Source organism: Sporothrix brasiliensis (assembly GCF_000820605.1).
Source record: "Sporothrix brasiliensis 5110 chromosome Unknown Cont21, whole genome shotgun sequence".
NCBI classification, from domain to species: domain Eukaryota; kingdom Fungi; phylum Ascomycota; class Sordariomycetes; order Ophiostomatales; family Ophiostomataceae; genus Sporothrix; species Sporothrix brasiliensis.
In genome coordinates this window covers 675153-680602 of record NW_024467140.1, presented here as the reverse complement: position 1 = coordinate 680602, position 5450 = coordinate 675153, and positions in this window count along the sequence as shown.

The following is a 5450-nucleotide window of genomic DNA, read 5'->3' as shown; positions in this document are numbered from 1 at the left end:
TCGGAGGAGTATACGAAAGAAAAGAAAAACAAACAAAAATTAAAAGAACAATGACCGAAGTTGCAGAAGATGGCGATCGGTTTGGTTTTGGAGAAAAGGGTTGAAAACAGGTCGAAAGTATGACGAAACGAGACGAGAAAAGCAAGAAACAAAACGAAGGTCACAAGAAAACGTCGGGTAACGGCCGATTTGGATACAAGCAGACCGAGTGAGAGCAGAGTTGCAGTTTTAATGAGTGAAAGTCATGAAAGAATGAGAATAAAGAGGTTGTCGGGGAACACTACTCGACCCAGGCCCAAGACATCAAGTGACATGGAAAGGCGAGGCAAACGAGAGCCGGACGAAACGGATAAGGTGGACAGAGACGAGCAGAGACGAGCATAGACGAACAGAGACGAAGGACAATGCCGCAACGAGAATGGCTTCTCTGTCCGTCAAATGCCTGACGTGTTCTTTTCGTCTTCGTTTCCTCTCTTTTCTCTCGTTTGTGAATAACTCTCGTCTTCGATCGTTGGTAGATGAGGCTTTGTCAAATCCGAGTCAATTGTCTCAGCCGCATTACGGTGTCCGACGTGGTGCCAGACAAAATCACGTGAGACCTGGCCGGAAACAGAAGACGACGGGCGGATATATGCTGGACAGCAGCAGCGTGGAATTCAGTGCCACGCGAGCCTGTGGAATGGGGCGAGACGGTGAGGCGAGCGAGGGGTGGGATAGCGAACAAAAGCTTACGACGAAGGGAAAAGAAGGAAAAGAAAGCAAAGAAGGAAGGGGGAATGAGGCTATTCAGAGATCAGAAAACGTCCGTGAAGAAATAAAAAACAATGACACGACCAGCTCCTGAGATTCTGGGAAGGAGCACAACACACACACTGCACACACACACAGCGCTGGCCAGCCCATAATCTAGTCCTTTTGCGTCGAGAAGTGTGAAAAAGCAGGGAAGGCGCACTCAGCTGTCGGTGTGTTTGCCTTGCATGGCCAGTAGTTTCCTTGTTTTGGATTAGTGCCATCGAAGCAACCCATTAGCGTGGGTTACATCAAGCCCTTTACGAGGTTTTTGGACGAAGGCAGGAGGTGACAGCTGCGTGCATCAGATTACGAAGTCGAGCAGACCCTGGAATGGGGAAAGGAAGGAGCGAACGAGGGGAGACACGACATGACAAGAATGGAAAGGAGTGATGCTCGTCGTGTCTGCAAAAAGGGAAAGAACCTTCGATGTACAATATACGACATACACCAAACAGCGAAGGGCAGGAACGGACGGAAACAGAAGCTATCTGGCGTTCCGCCGATCCTTTTCCCCTTAGACCGTAGCCCTTCACCAAAGGCAGGAACGATGAAGAGCCACACCGCACTAGAGGCCACAGCTATCTGTGCTGACATTTCTGTACGAGGTCTTTGGAGTATCCTGTGCAGATACGTTCGCACTCTGTGCTACGACGACGATGGTGGTCCACTACGGTCGGCGTAGAGCAGTCTCAATAACAGTGTGCTAACGAAGCAATCAAGGCCGCGAAATCTTTCCGAGACGACTAGCAAGGAGCAATCGCCGGCGGTGACGTCCATGTTGTTATCTGCCTTTGTCGTTTTTTTTCCGGTCCTTTCTTTTGAAGGTCATCTTGAGTAAATATGAGTAGATTGTGCAAGGTAGGCAGCCGATGATGTTATGTTATCATCTGTTTCCTCCATCAGTCTCGTAGCCGAGGCGGGGCATTGGCCAATGGGATTGGCGCGGGGACCACGAAATGCCAAAAGAAAAATACAATTGGGAGTGTAGACTGGCCAATCAGACCTCTTGTCGACTGTTATGGCTTGGCCGAGTTGGAAAGCCCAGCTCATGACACAGTACGGCTCCGCTACGTTCGGCGGGCTACAAATAGTGTGGTTTTGCAGGGCTTGGGTTTTGGCTCGCAGGGTTCCTGTGTCTGAAATTGTGGATGCTTTGGGTGGTGTGGCGACTGCTTTCGTCCACTGCGAATCTTTATCAGGAACCAACTGGAATTCTCTTGTCTCAGAAGCGGCGGGCCAAGAAGGGCTGTATCAGATTCTTGCCCGGTTAGGAAATTTCACTCGTTCGTCAAGAGAGTTGAAGAACGTCATTGAAGTGAAAGGGAAGCGAGGCACCGACGGATTGAAAAAGTGTTTCACTTGCACGGCGGGCATATCTGACTTTGGTGATCTGACGTGCACTCGCTCATCGACACTTGGTTCCTAGGTTCCACTGAGTGCGACGCTGCGAGGCTCCACAGAGCAGGGCAAAACCTGTCGAGCTACCACTGATACGACGCAATGGGGTGTAATAATCAGAACGCTTACGGAGTAGGTGCACGAGCGAGACGAACAAGATGGAGAACTGGAAAAGAGCGGAGAACTACGTGCCCGAAAGGTTATGTATGCGGTGCGCGTCTTATGGGGGGGGGGGCACTGCGTTGTTGTGGGCCTGTTCTTGAGCCTTGTTGAAAACACCATAGACTAAATCGTAACTAGAAGATGAATCGGGTGGCCAAGCAGAGAGAAACATGCCGACGGGAGAAAGGAGATCGATTTATGAATACTGATCCTTAACTCAGTAGCAACGACCCACAGCTCCTTCGCTGAATCTTTTCGCCAAAGTGAGGGGGGCTTGGCTACGAGATGCATGGTTGTTTTCCTGCTCAGCATGAGGCCTCGTTCCTTTGCGAAGTACGCGGCCGATGGTAAGTATCATTGAGCCCCTGTTTCTTGCCGTCTTGTTTTCTGCTGATATTTCCTTCTACGCTTTGTTTGTTTACGGGGCATAATGCTGCGTCTTTAACCTTTGGGGATTTTTGAAGATGACTAGTTGGCCGCGGCCACGAGTCTTTTAAAGTGGAAAGTGCATCCCGTCTACTAAAGTGGAAAGAGCATTACGCCGTGCGACATAAATACAAACGTGTTTGCTCAAGCTGAGCAAGAGAATGAGCAATAAGTGCCCCTTGTAAACAGCGAACGACGGGCCGCTTGTCTCATTTGCCGCTTGCATTGTCACGTTGAGTTGCTCTTATTTATTATACGTTTATCAGAAAGGAGGTGTCACTTTGTCTGTCTACGCACGAGGGCAATTGATCCAAAGCTGGGTGACGGTGAACGGCTAATCCGGATCTTCTCGTGCGATTTTGTTCGCGCACTCATACCTGGAGAGTGAGCGAAAATGGGGCGTGGGAGACTGACCACCACCCATGCTGGCTCGTATTTGTCGTCAGCCTGTCGACGTGTGCGACTGTGAAATGGCAGAGTGTGGAACACAGTAGCTCACGGTCAGGTTCTTGTCCCCCCGTGCCCCTGTCTGTACATATCGTAAACTATATATATCGTATGTGTCATGTGAAGGGGAGATAAAGCACATGAAGCAGGTTGTCCAATGAAATAGTGAAAATGAATGGGACATCCAAATCGGCATGGTACGAATGTTTTGTTTCACAAGGGATGGGGCCGCTAACTCTCGTTTATCGCGCAAAGACGCCAGTGTTCCGGCGATGCTGAGTGTGACACACGGATGCTCTCATTTCTATTTTTTGTTTCGATCTGCAATGGCCTACGAGTAGTAGATTTTTGCTTTGTTTTTAGAATTGCACGGAGTAACCCGTATTCTCCGTTTTTATTTAGCTAGGTGAAGATGACGAAGAGATCCGTCAACAAGGCCACTATCATTTGTCCTACACATACAGGGTTGTTTCCGTTTCTGTTTCTGTTTCTTTTTTTTTATAAGGAGGAAAATATTGATTTGATAAACACCGTGTTTGATAAACAATTGTGAGCCAGGCATCTGAATTGTCATCAGTCACAAAATTTATCTGATAACATGATATTTGCCAGACGCGGTGGGCATGAAGTACCAGCTATCCTGTTGGTCATTTTGATTCGGCAAACCACGGAGTATCCTGGTCCCCTTTGATTCCTAACTGCTCTTTTTGCTACCGGTCGTATGCGCATGGGGTCCCAGCGCCTGCGTCGAAACATAGCAGGTTTCAAGATGGCAGGCCCCCTTACTTTGTGGAGGGGCTGTTTTTTTTCTTCTCGGGAGCTGGTGAGCGCCTTTTTTGTTTCTTGGTTGTGTGCCAATCATCCGCAGACACACGCCCACCAGGCTCCCACTTTTGTCATCCTTTTGCGAGGCTTTGTTCAACCGCCGTATTCCATCGTAGTGTCCCCCTGTCTTCTTCCCCTGCCGCTCTACCCTCTCATTTTCATAAGATTAGCACTGATCGACAGCACCTTATCAGCCCTAGTGACTCGGAAGCATAAATCGCTTTTTATCACAGAGATCCGCGACTGTTCGTCATCATATCTCGTCACTCTGGAGGTCGTATGCGGCGGCTCTACCAGTCTTCATCCCCCTGACATATCGGGCATCCCATACGACATACGATGTACAGTGATCCGTCTTTTACCTCTCATCGCGCCTGTGAGAGTTTCCCTTGCTTCCCTTTGCCCACCTTCGCCTATCGTGAACACCGCCGGCTTTCATTCTATATTCCCTTCTGGGCTTCTTTGAATGTGGCTGGAGCACGTCCCGTTCCCCGGCATTAATCTATCGGATACTATTCGACGGCAATCGTATTCCTCATACTAGCCCAAAGTTCATTTCGTGGTGAATGCGTCGTCCAGGCACTGAAAGTCACTAAGTGACAAATTAGTCGACGAATGATCGCAGCATCCGAACACACTTTCGTGAATTCGGGCCCATGACATCAAACTCCGCGGTAAAAAACCTTTCATCGTCATGATCGCCAACAGGGTACCTCTCCACCCCCCTTGCTACGCAATTTCGGGCATGGACACATTGTACCTTAATTCCTCTCGTTCATGCTTTATCGTTTCATTCCTCCTACGCTGACGCACCGCATCGTCTTTCCAATCATCTCTGGACTACACTTGCACTGCCCGTTCGTCTTGTCGGCTGCATCTTTCCTACTGGATTTATAGCTGCTTATATGGAGTCGACTGTGATCCCTCTCTGCGATGCATTTGTTCTCGTTTACTAATGCCACTTTTCGTTCGCGACGTATTAACCGTGTCTTCCGACTGCCACGACGTACGAAATACTACGACATACATGTGACACTCTCGTTTTCCTCCTGGATCCCAAGCCTCTTATCATCCCTTGGTCGTCCCTTGGACGTGCCCGAAACTGCCTTTGCGCGCGCTTAGCCACGCGTTTTGCCGTCCTGGTCTGTTCTCTGCGTGCCTTTGTTAATCGGCTCGACCGGTTCCGTACACGCTGTATGCTTTGCCCGTTCTACGCCGCGTTTTCTTTGTCCATTCTGTCCCTCGCGTTGCTTCGTGGCGTATTCGTCCTTGTGCAATGCTCTCCACCGCAAATAGAAAAGCCCAAGATTATTGCTGCCGTTTCCTCGTTTGTGTAAAATCTGCTCCAGTTAGTTATCTGGCAGGCATCGTTGCTTTCCGCAACTTTGGACCCCCCCCCC